Source organism: Dasypus novemcinctus, chromosome 24 (genome assembly GCF_030445035.2).
Source record: "Dasypus novemcinctus isolate mDasNov1 chromosome 24, mDasNov1.1.hap2, whole genome shotgun sequence".
Classification (NCBI taxonomy): Eukaryota; Metazoa; Chordata; class Mammalia; order Cingulata; family Dasypodidae; genus Dasypus; species Dasypus novemcinctus.
This window is the reverse complement of record NC_080696.1, coordinates 36,269,634-36,289,376: the sequence shown is the minus strand read 5'-3', so window position 1 is coordinate 36,289,376 and position 19,743 is coordinate 36,269,634. Positions and strand designations below refer to the sequence as shown.

General features: G+C 41.3%; 1 protein-coding gene across 15 annotated transcripts in view; it reads right to left on the bottom strand.

The window, feature by feature from the left end:
* RALY (RALY heterogeneous nuclear ribonucleoprotein) overlaps nt 1-19,743 on the bottom strand; it is a 138,790-nt gene that overhangs the window by 83,525 nt on the left and 35,522 nt on the right. For 13 of the 15 annotated variants that reach the window (XR_011647309.1, XR_009183198.2, XR_009183199.2 and 10 more), the window contains exon 2: nt 11,502-11,584. The exons of the other annotated variants lie outside the window; for them this stretch is intronic. The gene's annotated coding sequence lies outside the window, so the exon portion shown is untranslated. The remainder of the gene's footprint in view (nt 1-11,501; nt 11,585-19,743) is intronic. 15 annotated transcript variants of the gene reach the window in all.

Sequence of the window (19,743 nt, the reverse complement as noted above, 5' to 3'; positions counted from 1 at the left end):
CTGTGGCAGCCTACTTCAGATTCCCTCCAGAGATTTTTCTAGGGGCCATTTAAGCAATGAACTTTCTCCTGCTGCACTAAGCTAAATGAAGCCCACTCTGACATTCATCCCCACACCTTGAAGGAAGATGATTCCGAGTCTTCTCAGACTCTGTCCCAAGTCCCGAGCACCATAATTACTGTCATTAATAGTCCCTTAAATGTGCATAGTACCTAACAGTTTTACATAGCACATATCCGAACTGTGGCTTATAAAGTAGGCTAGGTAGACACTATTATACCTCATTTATGTAATAGATGAGGAAACTAAAGGCCACAAGTTTATGACTACCAAGCCCAGGCCTTGCTCAGAGCTCTTCCCATTTCAATATGCTACCTGTGAGATCTGCATTTAAGTGTTATTTCTTTAATGAAGTCAAATCTCTACTTTGGTTCTCAGTCATTAGCAGACAAAAGAGGTGTTCAGCAAACCATCCTAAAGCCTCTGAAGTCTGTGAGGAGAACATCTGCCTCTTCTAACTCTGTATCAAGGGAACCCACCTCAGAAGCCTGGGGAGTTTGAGTCTGGCTTACCATGTGTCACCTGACTTAGTACTGCATACCCCACCCTCATTCTCACCACTACCCCTACATCTCCCATCCAAAGCACAACCCTGCCCCACTGCCTGCCCAGAACTATGAGTCGAGCTCTCACTGCATCCCTGTTGGTAACACATATGTTGCAGACCACTGGTCTCCACTATTGTTTCTGAATTAGGCACTCTGTGATTCTCCAAATATTTCTCCAGAGATGACTGCATGAGAAGAACAAAACTGACTGCCCACACACCTAGTCAGCCTGAAGAAAAGTTTGGTTTTAGCTGCACAGTGCCTTAAAATCAATAATCTAAGCCTTAAGAAACTGGGAAAAGAAGAGCAAACTAAACCCAAAACAAGCAAAAGGGAAATAAAAATCAGAATTGAAATCAGAGGAAGAGAAAAACAATTAAATCCAAAGTTGGTTCTCTGAAAAGATCTGAAAATTGGCAAAACTTTAGCTAAGATGACCAAGAAAAAAAAAAGACACAAATTACCAAAATCAAGATTGAAAGAGGGAAGGAGATTTGACTCAAAGCAATTGGGCTCCTGTCTACCATATGAGAGGTCTAGAGTTCAACACTCCTGGTGAAGGTGAGCTGGACCAAGCGGAGAGCTGGCCCAAGCAGAGTCCTGGCCCATACAGCGAACTGGCTGGAGAGGAGTGCTGGCCCGTGAGGGAGTGCTGGCCCAAGAAGAGACCTGGTGCAGCAAGATGACGCAAAAAAAAGAGACACAGAAGAGAGACAGTTAAGAGACACAGCAGGCCAAGGAGCTAAGGTAGTGCAAGCGATTGAGCACCCCTCTCCCACTCCAGAAGGTCCCAGGATCAGATGTTCACAGTGCCGCCTAAAGAGAAGACAAGCAGACTCAGAAGAACGCACAGCAAATAGATACAGAGAGCAGACAATGGCGGGGGGAGAAGTGGGGAAGAGGGGGAAATAAATAAATAAACCCTTAAAAAAAAAAGATGGAAAGAGAGAATATCACAACTGACCCTTACAAAAGTTAAAAAAGGATTACAGGAGGAAGCTGAGGTGGCACAAGAGATTCAGCACCTCTCTCCCATTCCAGAAGGTCCCAGAATCGGTTCCTAGTGCTGCCTAAACAGAAGACAAACAGTCACAGAAGAACACACAGAGAGCAGACAGCAAATACAAAACAAGGGGAGTGGGGAAGAACAAATAAATAAATCTTAAAAAAAAAGGATGGATTAAATTATTTTTTTTTAAAAGTTACATGGAAGGGGATGTGGTTCAAGTGATTGAGTTTACCACCTACCACATGGGAGGTCCCAGGTTCAGATCTCAGTGCCTACAGGAGAAGACAAGCAAGACAGCAAGCTGGCATGACAGGCAGCTGACACAACAATATGACGCAAAAAGGAGGCACAAAAAAAAGAGAAAAGATAATTAGAGACACAACAAATCAGTGAGTTGACATCTCTCCCACAAGGGAGGTCTCAGGTTCGGTTCCTGGTGCCTCCTGAAGAGAAGACGAGCAGACACCGAGGGTGCACAACGGACACAGAGAGCAGACAGCAAGCATAAAAAACAAGGGGGTGGAATGAATAGATAAAATAAATCTTTAAAAAAAAAAAAAAAGGATTACAAGAAAATACTATGAACAACTTTAAATCAGCAAATTAAACAATTTAGATGAAATGGACAAATTCCTAGAAAAAAACGCAAATTGCCAAAAACTGACTAAAAAATAAACAGATAATCTGAACAGAACTCTAACAACTTTTAAAAACTGAATTAGCAGACAGTGGATGTGGCTCAAGCAACTGGGTACCTGCCTCCCAAATGGGAAGTCCCAGGTTCGGTTCCCAGTGCCTTCCAGAGAAGACAAGTTGCAACAAACTGCGAGCAGATGAGGCTCAAACAGTTGAGCACTCGCCTCCCATATGGGAGGTCCCAGGTTCAGTTCCTTATGCCCCCTGCAGAAGCCAGCAGATAGACAAGGAAGTCATCTGGCAGGGGGAGGGGAGGAAGAGTGGTTTTAAAAATTGAATTAGTAATTACCAGTATTCCAACAGAAAAAAGCCCAGGGCCCCACAACTTTACCGGTGAATTCTATTAAACAATTAAAAAATAATAATAATACCAATCTTTCACAAATTCTTCCAGAAAACAGAAGAAAGGGGAACAGTTCCTAATTCACTCTATAAGGCTCATATTACTCTGGTTTGGAAAACAACTTGGCAATTTCTTAAAAAGTTAAGACAGAATTACCATACATACACCCATATTCCTAGGTATCTACCCCCCCAAAAAAATGAAAACATTTGATCCCACAAAGATCTGTATGCAATTGTTCATAGCAGTATTAGCCATAATAGCCAAAAAATGTAAACAATCCAAATGTTCATCAACTGGTGAATGGATAAACAAGATGTGGTATATTCATACATAAAACAGTATTCAGAAATAAAAGAAATGAAACACTAATCATGCTACAACATGGATGAACTTCAAAAATATTATGCTACATGCAAGATGAAAAATATACATTATATTAGCTAATTTATTAAAATGCCCAGGAAAGAGACATCTAGAGACAGAAAGTGGATAGTGGTTGCCTAGTGCTAGGGGTAGCATAGGGAAATAACCATGAGGCATTTCTTTGGGGTGATAACAATATTCTAAAATCACTTATTTTTTTATGTAACATTTATGTAATCTCAAGTTTCTTTTAAAAATTAAATAAATAAGTAAAACCACATTGTGGTGATGGTTGCACAACTTTAAAAATTTATTAAAAATTATTGAACCACATACTTAAGATAGGTGTATTTCATTGTCATGATATGTAAATTACATCTTAATAAAGCTGCTTAAAAAAAAATCTAGATTCTCACTTCTCTTGAATAACTGATGCACCTGGCCAAACTGGGCCCAAACTGCCACATGGTGCCAATCCACAGAAGCTGAATCACAGTTATTTCTTTTAGACAGGGTATATGTGCTCCTGTTCCATCCAATCCCATCCAGTCCACTCCCTCATTACATTACTGGCCTATCCTTGAAGGATTTGTAACCCTGTGTCCTAGAAAATATATAGGCTCTGGAATCTCCTGGCCCAGGGTGGAACTCACTGATCTTCTATTTATTAGCTATGTGATCTAAGGCCTCTATAGGCCTCTCTCTTTTTATTCATAAAAGAGAGAGTAATATCAATGACCCTAGCTAAAAGTTTTGTAAAGATTAAAAGGGCTTTCGAACAGCACCCAAAACAACTCTTTCCCCCTCTCATAATTACTATATTTTGTTCCTCAAGTGTGTCTAATTTTCCAGTAACCCTGGAAGCCTGCCTTTACTCCTGCTAAGTTTGTTTCCAAAGTTTAACCCAGATCTGGCCTTGCAGCTGGCAGCCCTTTGTCCCTAGAGTTGTTTGGGGTCCTTTTGCCTTTGCAGTCTAAAACGCTGGAAATTACTACCTCTCTATGTAGGATCCCTAGGTGGTGACTATTTTGACAGACTGAGACAAATTCTCACTACACCCATTTGATGCTGTGCTTCCCAGACAGATTGACCCGCCAGTTAGCGCTTGCATTTTTTTTTAGCACTTGCATTTATTTAAGTGCTTCACTGGTACATAGTCTGATCGATCCTCAAACTGCTCCTCAGAACCCTATCTAGTTATGCTCCCAAAACTCCTATTATCTTACCTGCCTCAGAAAACAGTATCTCCATCAGGCAAAAAGCCTGGTATCAACTTTGACTCTTTTTCATAACCCACTTTGGAACAAGAACAAATCCTGTATTTTCTACCTTCAAAATCTTTCCAGGATCTACTTCTCACCACCTCTACCACCACCACATCATAGTCCAAACTACCACAATCTCTCAATTGGATTGTTACAATAGCTTCCTCACTGGTCTTTCTACATCCACTTTTGGCCTCTTTTTCAATCTATACAGCAGTCAGAGAGACTTAGAAATAAATAAATAATAATAATAATAAAGAATGCTAGATTATGTCACTCCTCTCTGCTCAGAACTCTTCAATGGCTCTGCTATTTCACTAAGAATAAAACTCTACATAGGGGAATGGATATGGCTCAAACACTTGGGTGCCCTACCTCCCAGGTGGGAGGTCCTGAGTTTGGTTCCCAGTAATTCCTAAAGAAGACAAGCAAGACAGCAAGCTGGTGCAATGGGCTGGTGTGGTGAGATGATGCAACTAGATGATACAACGAGGAGACACAACGAGAAACACAACAAGCAAGGGAATGGATGTGGCTCAAGCAATTGGGTACCTCCCTCCCACATGGGATATCCCAGGTTCAACTCCCAGTACCTCCTAAAAGATGAGCAGAAAGAGAAAGCACACAATGAACAGACACAGAGAGCAGACAGCAAGCACAAACAACAGGGGGCAAGGACAAATAAATATTTTAAAAAAACAACAACTACATAATCTGGTTCGTTGTCTACCCTTGTGACTTCATCTCTATACATCACTCTCCTTCTCGCTCACCTTATCTCTAGCCACACTGACCTCTTTACTGTTCCTCAAACACAACAAGCATGCTCTTGTTTCAGAGCCTTTGAACTTGCTGAACCCTTTGCCTGGAGTGCTATTCCCCAAGATATACACATAACTCACGACTTCAATTTCTACATATTTCTACAGAGAGACTTTCTTTGATCATCCAGTCCTACCCTATATTCCCTTACTCTGCTTTATTTTTCTTCATAATGTTCATTTGTTTATCCGTTTCTCTCCACTAAAATATAAAGAATGAGAACACCAACTTTTTTATTCACTGCTATATCTCAGACACTTAAAACTAAAACTGTCTGGCACATGGCAGATAATAAATACCCACTGAATAAAGGAATGAATGCATGCCCTGCAGGATCCCCAAGTCTCCCAAGTTCTGCTTCACTTCTCTGCCCCCACCCCATTCCTGTTCTTAGTCTTTGTTCTAGCCCCCAGAGGTCCCCTCTTTGTTCAGTCTTCTAACTAAACCAGGTAATATGTCTATCAAAAAAACTATTTAGTGGAAGGAGTGGGGGGTGTGAGAAGTGGGGTGTATGGGAATCTCTTATATTTTTTAATGTAACTTTTGTGTGATCTATGTATCTTTAATGAAAAAGATAATAAATTTTTTAAAAGATTTTTTTTAAAAAAGGCTATTAAGGTCAAATTCAAAGATGATAATTATATAGAGAACCCACCAGGTGACAGGACTGCCCTACTTATGAAGGGGACAATGACCAATTAGAACATACTCAGGGAAGGTCTCCAAGTTTAGTAAAGGGCCAAAAGGCCAAGACATAAGAATACCAGATGAAGGTACAAGGGAGGATTAGGCTGAAAAAGAGAGGACTTAGAAAAGACCCTAAATACGTCTTAAAACTTCTTCATAGGGGTAGGGTAATTATGTACAAGTCCTGAAAGAAGGACCAGGTCCAGTAGGAAAAAGTTCCAGAGAAGCAAAGTCTGGATGAATAAGATATTTTTCTTTTTAAGAGTTAGCTTTATAATGAGAATAGAATGACTGCTAGTCATCTGGCCTGATCACTTCCTCTAGCTCTTCTTTCATTTATCATCTTCCTCCCTTACTCCAGAAGTTCCCTCAGGCCCTTCTCTCCTACCACAAAGGGATAAAAGGAAACTTTTCTTTTTTTAAAAGGATTACTGGGGGAAACAGATGTGGTTCAAGTGATTGGGCTCCTGTCTACCATATAGGAGGTCCAGGGTTCGATTCTTGGGGCCTCCTGGTGAAAGGCAAGCTGGCCCACGCAGCAAGCTGGCCTGAGTGGTGAGCTGGCACATAAGGAATGCTGGCCCGTGCCCATGCAGGAGAGCCCATGCAGGAGATAAGGCCTGCACAGGAGTGCTGGCATACGCAGGAGAGCCAGCCTGCACAGGAACGCTGGCCCACGCAAGAGAGCTGGTTCAGTAAGATGATGCAACAAAAAAGAGAGAGAGGAGAGATAGTAAGAGATGTAGCAGACCAGGGAGCTGAGGTGGTTCTAAAGATTGAGGACCTCTCTCCCACTCCAGGAGGTCCCAGAATTGGTTCCTGGTGCCACCTAAAGAGAAGATAAGCAGTCGCAGAAGAACACAGCGAGCAGACGAGTACAAAACAACGGGGGTAATAAATAAATAAATCAAAAAAAAAAAAAAAGGATTTCTGGATTAGGAGTTGAAGAGAATGCCCTAGTTATAATATATTTGTCACTATTCCCTTACTAGATGAAGAACCTGGGTTGCCTGCTTGAAAAGTTTTACTCAAAAAGTTATGACTGATGGACCATTGCCAGCCTAAAGGAGGACTACAGTAACACCTCACAGGGTTTTGGGCTCAGTCCTAGTCTGTTCAACATTTAAATAAAAGATATGTAAGAGTACAACAAGGGGGTACTGATCAAACTGCCAAATGACCTGAAGCCAGACTAAATGGGAATAGATGTAACATCTGTACCTGACATTCCACATAAACAATGCACAAACACAGGATGGCTTATGAGAAGACACTGGATCAAAGAAGTGTGAAAAGGAGATTTAGTGTTCTTAATGGATGAATATGAGTTAAGGCAGCTATAGGATGCAGCTGTCAAGAGTTAATTCAATATGAGATGGCATTTCTATAGGAAAAGGTCCAGAATGGAGTGGACAATCATGTTTTACTTTGAACTGGTCATTAAATCAACCAAGAAATATTTAAAGAGGGTCTACTATATGCCAGGCACTGTTCTAGATGTTAAGGACAGAAGGGTAGAAGAAAAAGAAGGAAAAAAAAACCCTTACCCTGATAGCACTTACGTTTTTCATGGGAGCCATGATAAACAAATACAGAGCAATAGTAGATATTATTACCTGTTACTTAGAAAAATGAAATAAGGTAAATTGATATGCAAAGAGGGGAACCAGCCTGGCACATTCCAAAGACTGAAAGAAAAGCTAGTGTGACTGGCATGGAATAAAAGAGAAGGAAAGTGTTAGCAGACAGGGTAAGAGAAGCAAGCACCTGGAACACTGGAGCCCTTTCAGGGATTCATACTGAGTTGTATTTAACAAACAGGATAGGGATGTGCCAGTAGACCAGGAATGGTTGACAGAACTGAGTCTATTTGGCCTAGGGAAGATTTCAGGGGGATATGATAGTTATTTTCAAATTCATGAAAGGGGCTTCATTTTTAAAAAGCAAAAGCTGAATCTATTCTGGTTGAGTGACTAGAACTTAGAACATATATTCCAATGAGGTAAGACTTTTTTCTTTAAACACCTTGCTTTGAAATATTTCAAACTAACAGGACAGTTTCGAAAATAATGTAAAACCCATACAGAGAACTCCAACATACCCTCTGCCCCATCCCAAATATCCAGACCCACAAATTTTAACATTTTGCCACATTTGCCATATCATTCTATCTACCCATTTATCTGTCCATCCATCTATCTATTATATCTATTTTCTAAACATCCAAGGAGGATAATTTTAAGCATAACATACAGGAGGAAGAGAAGTCAATTTAAGAAGAAATGGGCTGGGCGAAAAGGCAAGCCTGTTCAGTTATGTGAATCCCCAGAAAGACCCAACATAATTAGAAGAGATATTTAAAAAGAAAAAATATATAAGGGAATGAATAAAAGAGGGGGAATCTACTGGGCCAAGAGGTTTAGATGGATGAGGTCAGGAAGAAATGTCCAGTGTAAAATAAAAAAAAGACTTGGTTCTCTGGAGTCAGACTCTCCTGAGTTCTGAGCTAAGCTCTTCCAATCACTGCCAGTGTGACCTTTAAGTCTCAGTAATCTAAAAAATGAGAGTATCACTACCTATCTCACAAGTTGCTATGAAAATGAAATCATTTATTTTATATTCAGCATAGTGCCTGATATTTTATAGGACACTCATCAAATACCAGTTCTCTGGGTAAATTATTTACTTTTTGATACTTATGGCCTTCAAGAAGAACCTAGAGGGAAGCAGACTTGGCCCAATGGATAGGGCATCCCCCTACCACATGGGAGGTCTGTGGTTCAAACCCCGGGCCTCCTTGACCCATGTGCAGCTGGCCCATGTGCATTGCTGATGTGCACAAGGAGTGCCGTGCCACACAGGGGTGTCCCTTGTGTAGGGGAGCCCCACGTGCAAGGAGTGCGCCCCATAAGGAGAGCTGCCCAGCGCCAAAGAAAGTGCAGCCTGCCCAAGAATGGCGCTGCACACACAGAGAGCTGACACAACAAGATGACGCAACAAAAAGAAACGTAGATTCCCGGTGCCACTAATAAGGATGGAAGCGGTCACAGAAGAACACACAGCAAAATGGACACAGAGAGCAGACAACTGGGGGGGAGGGAAGGGGAGAGAAATAAATAAAAAATAAGTCTTTAAAAAAAAAAGAACCTAGAACTACCTTAAAATAAAAATTACCTAGCTCCACTATTACCTTACTGAAGTACATAAGATATTTGTAGGGCTGTTGTTCTTAAATTAAATGTCCTCCAGACTACTGTTTCAGCTTTTCTTTCTCATCAGTCTTTCACCCCTCCCTTTATTGTTAGCTTTCAGTTCTTGCCTCTAGCTGCTGTTAGTATAGCACATGTCTTCCTTTTTTTTATTTGCTGCCTTTAATCTTATAGGGGTTCAGAAACTACACGGCCAAATTTGTTACAACACATAAAAATAAGAATAAATTAATGCTGTGCAAAGGCTTAAAGATGACAGTGCTTTGTACTTCCCTCGTTTTTTTAGATGAGCTTTGGAAAAACGCAGATGTCAGATAAATAAGCTATTACTATACAGATATATGTATATTATACATATATTTACAGGGAAGTATTCATATTTTAAAACAGATAACAATGGAACAATGATAAGATTCAAGCTTGGCACCCAGCCATGGAAAGGAAAAGCAGTAGAACTTTAGATTAACAAGCCTAAAGGAGATGGCAGCAATAGCCTAAAGACTCAAAGTGAGAGAAAAAGTCAGGACTGGCCAATGTAGAGTCCAAAAGCACCACATTGGGGGACAGAACCTTTTATGTACCCTCAGGCAGATAGAGGAAGGAACGGAATGTTCATAACGTACTGTTATATAGAATGTGAAGAGAGTAGCCTACATCATTGGCCAAGGAAAAAAGAAAGCAGAAAATCTGGATGACCATGGCTTCCAATAAGGTATGTGGCTACAGCATAAGCACCTTTTTCACTAGAAGTTGTGGGGGTGGGGTGCGATGAGGTGGGAGATACAGCAGGGAACCTAGGGCCCAAATAGCAACAGTCATGGGAACAAGGCAACATCTCAATGGAACTAATGAGGGAGTGTAGACATATGCTGGGGGTGGGCTCTTGAAAACTGCTTTAATAGTGGATGTAATTCAGTGGTTGAGTGCCTGCTTCCTGTATATGAGGTCCTGGGTTCAATCCCCAATAAATCATAAATAAATAAAAATGTTAAAATTGCTAATTTAAGCCTCGGAGTCAGAGTATATGAATGCATTTCAACATGTGCTGTATCAACGCACATGCTACAAATCTGAGCTGCCAGTGCTGCCTGGCTTTGTCATCTGAGTCTTGGAATCCTTTCCCTTGTAGAAAGATTGACCTGTGGGTACAAGAGGACCCACAGAAGAAAGAGATGAGATGAGCATGGGAGAAGATTTACAATGCCCATTTCCACAGAAAGCCCTCCCTTTTACCTTTGGGTAGTGGAGTGGCAAATAGATCAGGGACTGAGATACCAGGAATTCTTATAATGCTTCCTTCTCACTTTCATTTCCACTGTGCTGCTTTATAGTTCATGGAACTTTCCAACCTATGTTTCTTATTTGATTCCCTACAACATCCCTGCAGAGTTGGTATATACACAATAAGCATGTAAGGGAGAGACATTCCCAATTTTACAAATAGGGAAATGGGGACTGGCTAAGAGCACATGTTGAAAGATAAGATGAAAACCCAGCTCTTCAGGTCCCCATCTTATGCTAGCCCAAGTGTTTTGGGGATCCCATGTGTTACAGGTGTTTTCTTCTCCACTCAAGAAATATTTAGTCTGGGTTTCTACCACCTTGACGGTTCTTCCAACTTTCAGCCTCTTGGTCCCTTCACTAAAAATACCATTGCTCAGAAGGGACCCCAAAATGCTGCCTGTCCTGTGAGGACCCCTCAGGTTACAATCTCTTTCACCATCTTGAATCCCTAGTGAGTTCTGTCTTTTTTGACTTTCTAAGAAAAATCAGGATCTCAGAGAGATTAGCAGCCCAAGGAAAGCCTGCTAAGGCAGGAAGAACAATGGTTAGACTGACCTGGGTTCTAACATCAAGTTGGTGCATTCCTAGGTGTGAACCCTGGGTAAATTATTTCACCTTCCTGAGCCTCACATTTCCTCATCTGCCAATGGAGTTTTGTCTAGATTAAATGAGATCCATAACACAACAAGTTCTTAATGTTGATTTCCTTCCCCTTCTCGCCACCTGCTGTCTTTCCTCTAAGCTTTCACTGACTTGCCCTCTACACTACTCTAGCATCCCACCCTCACCACCTTTCATGATCACGGTTTGCAGGATTGATGAAACCACAAGATTTTCTGAAGTTGACCTATGGGCCTGGAAAGTCACAGTAGAGACTGAAATTAGGAAAATCTGTAAGGGCTATGCAGTCACATTAAGAGAACTTGTGGGAGGACAGGTTTAGCTGTGAGGTGCCAGGATACCCTGCCCCCCACCTTCCACCAGAAAGCAGTTAGCAGAATCAAGAAGGAACTGAGCTTGCTTTGCTTTATTCATGGGCAAATGATCCCAGGACTCTGCATGGCAGTTCCAGGAATGTTATCTCAGCTCTCCTCCGTCTTCTATCAGTATCTGTACTAAGGGTAAGGGAAATAGGCGAAAATAATCCCTAAACTAGTTTCCCTATATTTTGGCCCAAGCTTGCCCAGAATTTGTCCAGCCATCCTCACTCACCAATACCAAGGCTGAGCTCAGCCAGCTATCTCCTCCTTTGGGTTACAGAGCCAGCACCAGCTGCCTCTGGGAACAGGAATCACCTACAATAGAAAAGAGAAGTCAGTCAAAGGTCCTGCTCAGAAAAGGCATTAACATAGGTCAGTGTGGGCATTCAAAGCTCCTATTATCACACATCTTGTATCCTAAGGAAAGATATAAATAATTAATAATTAAATATACAATTTCATGTAATGCTAAGGATAATAAAGAAAAATAAAGGAGGGTAAGGGGGGAAAAAGTGATAAGGAGTAGGAGTAGAGTCTATTTTAGATAAAATGACCAGAGAAGGCCTTTCCAAAGGTGACAGTGGGACAGAGACCTGAATAAATGAGAGAGGTAAGACATGCAAAGATCTGAGGGAAGAGTATTCCAAAGTGGGGGATTAGCAAGTACAAACACCCTAAGACAATAATAGGCAAGAACAAGCATGGTCATACTACAACATGGATGAATCTTAAAGACATCATGTTGAGTGAAATAAATCAGACACAAATTGTCAGAAATTAGCAGGTGCAGAGGCTGGGGTATTAATACTTAATGGGTACAGGGTTTATATTTAGGGTGTTGGAAAATTTTTGGTAATGGATGGTGGTAATGGTAGCACAACATGGTAAATGTAATTACCACCATTGAATGGTATACTTTAAAATGGTTAATATATGGGAAATTTTATGTTGTATATAGATTACAGGAATAAAAAAAATTTTTTAGCCCATAGAACTGCGCAACACAAAGACTGAACCCTAATGTAAATTATGACTATAGTTAATAGTATATTATAACAATATTGTTTCATCTATTCTAACAAAGGTACCATACTCATGCAAAATGTTAATAATACAAAACTGTGTTGGGGGAAACATATCGGAATTCTGTACTTTCTACATGATTTTTCTGTAAACTTACAAATGCTCTAATTAAAATTAAAAAAAAAAGAATAGCATGCTTATTGAGGAAAAAGAAAGTCAATATAGCGAGACTGGAGTGAGTGACAGGGAGAATGAAATAGGGATGTCTGAGGAATTAACTTGTTCCCTATTTTATATATGAGAAAATTGAGGCTCAGAGGTTAGGTGACATCCCCAAAATCAAAGTAAGTCAGTGGCAGAGCTAGTACTGGAACTCTAGTCTGAATATCTTTAACTCTGTCTCATTCATTCCTGGGCCAGGTTCTACTAGGCTTAGATAAACTGGATTCCAGCTGGGACAAACTTTCAAGTATGCTTAAATTGGTTACAGATGTCTCTGCTCACCCCCTCTCCTCTGCTGGATGAAATGTCTGAAAAACAAAGACCTCTATCTATTCCCAGGAACATGGTCAGAAGAATAGGAGCACGTCCAACACTTTTGTAAACCCTTTATTTACATTAACTTCTTTAATCTTTACAACAATCTTGTGAGTTTGGTGTCTTGTTATATGCCCCATCTTACCAACAGAGAAACTGAGGTATGGAGAAGTAAATTTGCTCCAGTTTCAAAACTAATAATTGGTGGAGTTGGGATTTGAACCTACAAAGTCCAACTCCATGGCTTTCCCACTTAACTATACACTATACTACTTTCCCAAAATAGTAGGAAAAAAGGCAGGAAACACATTATCTGGTCCTACCCGAAAATGGCCCAGTGAGCACCTCCCCCCCACACACACCCCCATCCATTTACACCCAAGCCTGAGATCCTCTCCATCTACTTACAGTCCAGGATTTTTACTCCTGAGTCCTTCAGCCTGGTGGCTCCAAAGACTTCTCTAATCTCTAGCTACTGTGATCACAAAACTATGGTGATAACAACAGCCATATAATAGCCTCTAACATTTACTACACACATTGAAATAGACTAGATACCAGGCTAAGCAACTGCAGCAGTTTGATAGTATTTACAAATTCCAAAAAAAGATACTTATAAACTGGTCTGTTCCTCTGAGTGTGATACCCTTATATTGTATTAGATTCAGCCTAGATGCCTTTGATTAAATTATGTTAAGATGAGGGCTTTGATCTGACTATATCATTAGGGCAACTCAGTTTGAGTCCCCACCCTCTTTGTGGGCTATATAAACAGATGCTCAATTGAGAACATACATAGAAGTAGAAACACAGAAAAACAGAGGAAGAGAGTGAGCTTCCTAGACACAGCAGAGGCCCCCGGAAAAGAGATGAGTCATTCACCTGATAGTTTACAGCTGACCTTGTGAAGACACCAGAACAGCAGAGCCCAGTTAGAAACAAGCCCTAGGAAAAGAGATGAGCCAGCCTACAGCTGAGTTCAGAAGAAGCTGGACCCACAGAACCTTAAGAGGTTAAGAGGAAGGCTGAACCCTTGCAGACATTGCCTGGCATCTTGCATCAAACACGTGGCAACAGACACTGGGTGATAAAGTACCGCTATAGTATGTTGAGTTGGACTCTTCAGGCCCTTGTAACTGTAAGCTTTTACCCCAAATAAATACCCTTTATAAAAGCCAACAGATTTCTGGTACTTTGCATCACCACCCCTTTGGCTGACTAATACTGCATTTTACATGTACTATCTTATTTCAGGGAGGGAGCAAGAGTTGCTCCAAGACATGAGTAAAGGTATCTTTAAAGGTAGGGGGTTATGGACCTGGAACAAAGTGGGAAACACATGGAACTGAAGGCTCTCTATTAACTCCAGATCAAAGATAAATGGAGTTGCAGAGCAGGTGTTCTTAACAAGGGGTCCAAGACCTTGAACTGAAATTCAAAGATATTATTCTTGTGGGGATGTGTTGGTGCAAGTGTGATATATTTATTAAATAATACACAGTATGTGTGGACTTAGGGGTCCATGATTTTTTCACCTGACTGGCAAAGGGGTCCATGGAACAAAAAAGGTGAAAAACCCCTGCACTAAAGGGTGTGTAGTAGGGGGTTGGACTATCAGTACCTCCAATTCAACATGTCCAAACTGAACTCATCTATCTCGCAGCCTCCATAGCTTGGTGAACGGTATAACCATTCTCCTAGGCACTTATTCCAAATGTTCATGCTCTCTAACCCTTCCTTCCTTCCCTGTTCCCACAACTGCCAAGTCTCTGTGGGTTTTTTTAATACTTTTAAGAGCTCTACATTTAAAACCCTCTTTTTCATTCCCTACTGTGTCAACTTCCTCTTGGCTCTGAATCTCATTATCCCTTGCCTGCACTGCTGGAATATTTCTTAGAATTTATTGACATTACAAGGACTGACTGTTACAATAGCCTCTTCCCTTGTCTCTCTTTCATTACTCTCCCTGCCACCCTCCTACTCCAATCCACAGGATCCACACTGACAGACTAATGTTCCTAATGCCACTCCCCTGCTTAAAATCTATCATGGCTCCCAGTAACCTCTGCCTAGCTTTCTAGGTATGTCATGTTCTGTCATCTGCATAACTGGGACAATGGGCTTTCTAGCTCCCATACTTTCATTCTCTCACCCGAAGTGTCCTTCATTTGGTCATATTCAAATCCTTTTTATTACTTCAAGTCTAGCTAATTCATGAAGTTATCCACATACTCAATGTTCCTTAAATATCTCTGGCTTGTGGCTACATGCAGCTAAAGCTAAGCTAAAGCTCAGGAATTCAGTTGTTCTGTTCCCCTTTTTCCTTCCCACCCATATCTTAGTCCAGAGCCATCTTCCAACCAGAGACCCGGATTCTAAATGAGCCTCAGATTCTTCATCTGCAAAATGGAGGCACAACTTCCATCCTGCCTACAGTATAGGGATTGTGAGACAGTATAAGTGAGGAAAGGTGAGGAGATAAATGACAGGAGACTCTCTTCCAGTTTTTTTTTTTAACTTTATTTTAACTTCAAAAAATGAAGTAACATACAAAAGGCAGCTTAACAAATTAAGAAAGCATTACTTTAAAGCCATCCAGTTCTTCAAAAGCTTTTTTCTGTTAGCTGAAAACCAGCGAGTACACACATAATTCCTACCCAATCAATAAACATTTCCTGGTTGGACCAAGCTGTCCTTACTGTGTACACAATTCTGGGTTAGGGGCTGTAAGGAAGGCAGGTATGATTAAAAGAGTCCTTATCCTTAGGTACCTTATGGTCCAGGGTGGGGCTGTATTAACTTCCTGCACAGGACTACTAACGATATTAAGCAGGATCTAACAGTTCAAAGAGTTCTATGTATTGTAAAGATGGGAGGAAAAAAATCAGTCTGGCCTGGAATGGCCTCAGAAACTTCACAGGAAGGCAGGGTGGTAGAAAAACACAGGGGTTACTGCGCACCCCTGGTCCTGGCTCCAGACAGAGCAGAGTGAGTCTTGTGCAATACTGGGAGCATATATGTCTGGCTCAATCTGCCTGGTAGTAATCTGAGGAACTCACTATCCCAGAACCTGCCCTGGGTGCAGAAGGTGGCTTGCCAAGTTCCCTTCAGAATGTTGTCAGAGAAGAGTAAAGTCATACTTCCTGAGGCAAGGGACTGCTGGCAGTAGGACATATAATGCAGTGCAAGGACCCATAGGGAAACATTTTCCTTGAGAAAAGGGGACATTCATAATAACATCAACAGGAGAATTCCTAAGGCTGCATGGGCATGACCCAACACAAGAGTTATGTACAGAAAGTTTGAAGGAGGTCCCTGTGCTTTGGCCTGGAGCTATTCTCCAAACCATAAGCCCTGAAGGAGAACAGTCACATAGGGGTCAATCTGTAAAGACTGGGAAAGGTGGCTCTTTCCCCTTCTTTTGTTAGTTCCAGGCATTCAAGAAAAGCTCTGTTATAACACTAGCTGGATAAAAGCTTAAGGAAGAAACACCTAGGAGTGGAAATTCCAGTGGTAACATATTAAAATATCAAAATGTCAAGTTTTCAACAAAATATTACAGAAGATACAAAGAAAAAGGAAATGCTGGCCCAAGGATTAAGATTAAAGCATTAGAAACCACCATTCAAGTGATAGGGCTTCCGCCTACCAGATGGGAGGACCTGCATTCGATCCCTGGGGCCTCCTGGTGAAAAAGAAGAGAAAGTGTGCCTGCACAGTAAGCCAGTGCCCACATGGTGAGCCAGTGCCCCTCGTGGCAATTCAAGTACCTGCACAATGAGCCAGTGCCCAGGCAAGTGAGTCATGCAGCAAGATGATGATGCAACAAAAGAGAGACAAAGGGGAGAGTCAAGGTGAAGCATAGCACAGACCAGGAACTGAGGTGGCTCAACTAACACGGAACCTCTCTCCACAGCAGAGGTCCCCAGGATCGAATCCTGGTCAATTCTAGAGGAGAAAAATGAGAAGAGAAGACCAAAAGAGAAATAGATACAGAGGATCACACAGCAAATGGATACAGACAGCAAAAACAGCAGGGTGGGAGGAGGTGGTAAAATAAATAAATAAATCTTTAAAAAAAGAAAGAAACCACAAATAATAAGATGAGACATAGGACATATTTGATTTAAAAATTTTAAAATGGTCCTAAATACATTCAAAGAGCTAAAGGAAAACATGGAAAGCAACTAAAGGAAGTTAGGAAAATGACAGATGAACACAAAGACAGTATCTATAGAGAGATGGAAATTATGAAAAGGAACCAGACAAAGCTAAGGACCACAGAAACAGAAATTTAAAATCCCGTAGAGGGGTTCAACAGCAGACTGAAGCTGGCAGAAGAATTAGTGAACATGAAGATAAAACAACTGAAACCATCCAGTTTGAAGAGCAAAAGAAGTAAATAAAAGCGAATAGAGCCTGAGGAACCTGAGGGACACTATCAAGTATACCAACATATGCACTGTGGGAGTCCCAGAAGGAGAAGAAAGAGAAAGGAACAGAGAGAATATTAAAAGAAATAATGGCTAAAAAACATCCCAAATTTAAGGAAAGACACGAACATACCTACCCAAGAATATTAACACACTCCGAACAAGATAAATCCAAATAGATCCACATCACACCATGTTATAATAACGGTCAAATACCAAAGATAAGAGAATTCTGAAAGCTGCAAAGAGATGGAAGCAAAGTGTCACATGCAAGAGAACCTCAGTAGATTAAGAGCCAATTTTTCATGAGATACCATGAAGTCAAGAAGGCAATGGGGGCGGCGGACTTGGCCAGTAGTTAGGGCGTCTGTCTACCACACGGGAGGACCACGGTTCAAACCCCGGGCCTCCTTGACCCATGTGGAGCTGGCCCATGCGCAGTGCTGATGCGCGCAAGGAGTGCCCTGCCACGCACGGGTGTCCCCCGCGTAGGGGAGCCCCACGCGCAAGGAGTGCGTCCCGTAAGGAAAGCTGCCCAGCGCGAAAGAAAGTGCAGCCTGCCCAGGAATGGCACCACGCACACGGAGAGCTAACACAACGGAATGGCACCACGCACACGGAGAGCTAACACAACAAGATGAAGCAACAAGAAACACAGATTCCCATGCCGCTGACAACAACAGAAGCGGACAAAGAAGAACACACAGCAAAAAGATACAGAGAACAGACAACCGGGGTGGGGAGTGGGGGAATAAATAAATAAATCTTTAAAAAAAAAAAAAGGCAACAATGGGAAGACTATTTAAAGTGCTATATCCGACAAAATGTCTTTCAAAAATGAGGGAAAGGGGAAACAGTGTAGCTCAGTGCTTTAGTACCAGCTTCCCCCACACCAGGTCCTAGGTTCAATCCCTAATCCCGGTACCTCAAAAAAAAAATTTTTTTAAGTAAATAAATGAGGGAAGGATTAAGGCATTCCCACATAAACAAAAGCTGAGGGACTTCATCACCACTAGACCAGTACTATGAGACATGCTAAAGGGAGTTCTGCAGATTTAAAGAAAGGACCCTAGACAACTGAGTGAAGCCACATGAAGAAATAAAGATCTCCAGTAAATACAAATACCAGCACTATTGTACTTTTGATATATAACTCCATTTTTTACTTCCTACAAGATCTAAAGTGCAAAGGCATAAAAATGTAAAAATAAATCAATAATTCGTGACTCAATAATTTTGAACTTATAATGTATATTAATAGATTTATGATGGAGGTGTATAAGAACAGTTTATGCTACTGAAGTTAAGCTGGTATCAAAACAAATGAGATTGTTATAAACTTAAGTCCCATGGTAAACACAAAGAAAATATCAGAAAATATGCAAAGTCACAGAGAGAGAAAGAAGAGTACAGATTACCAGGGGTGGGAGCAGGGGCAATGGAAAGTTAACGCAAAATGAGTATAGGGTTTCTGTTTGGAGTGAAGGGTAAGTTTTATTAATGGATAGTGGGGAGGGTTTGGCAAAACTGTGAACACGACTGATCCCACTGAATGGTATGCTTGGGAGGAGCTGAGATGGGAAAATCTGGGAAGCAGATGTGGCTCAACTGATAAGAGTGTCTGTCCGCCTACCATTTAGGAGGTCCAGGGTTCAATCCCAGGCTTGCGGCCCATGTGGTGAGCTGGCCCATGCACAGTGCTGCCGCACGCAAGGAGTGCCATGCCACACGGGTGTCCCCCACGTAGAGGAGCCCCATGCACAAGGAGCGTGCCCTGCAAGGACAGCCGCCCCACGCAAAAAAAGTGCAGCCCACCCAGGAGTGGTGCCACACACACAGAGAGGTGACGCAGCAAGAGGACTCAACAAAAAGAGACACAGATTCTGGGTGTCACCAAGAATGCAAGCGGACACAGAAGAACACACAGCGAATGGACACAAGAGAGCAGACAACAGGGGCAGAGGGAAGGGGAAAGAAATAGATAAAATAAATCTTTAATAAAAAAAAAAAAAGAGATGGAAAAAATTATGTTGTACATGTTTCCACAATTTAAAAAAAAGAAACTAAAAGGATGACAACTAAATGAAATACATGGTACTGGGTGGGATCTAAGAATGGAGGAGAAAAGGCTCAAAAGGACATTATTGAGACATAAGAAAAAACTGGAATATAGAATATAAGCTTAATATCAACCTTAAATTTACTGAACTTAATAACTGCACTTAAGGTGATTATATAAGTGAATATTCTTGTTCATAGGAAATGTACATGGAAATTTTAGATGTTCAAGGAGTATGATATATGCAACTTGCTCTAGAATGTTCAGAAATGGATAAAAAGATGATAGAATGGTACAGCAAAGGCAGCAAAATGTTAAAATTGGTGAATCTGGGTATCTCAGCAGGGGGTTATGTTTGAGTTCTCTGTATGCAGTTTGTATTCCATTTGTAACAGTCCTGTAAGTTTGAAATTATTTCCAAA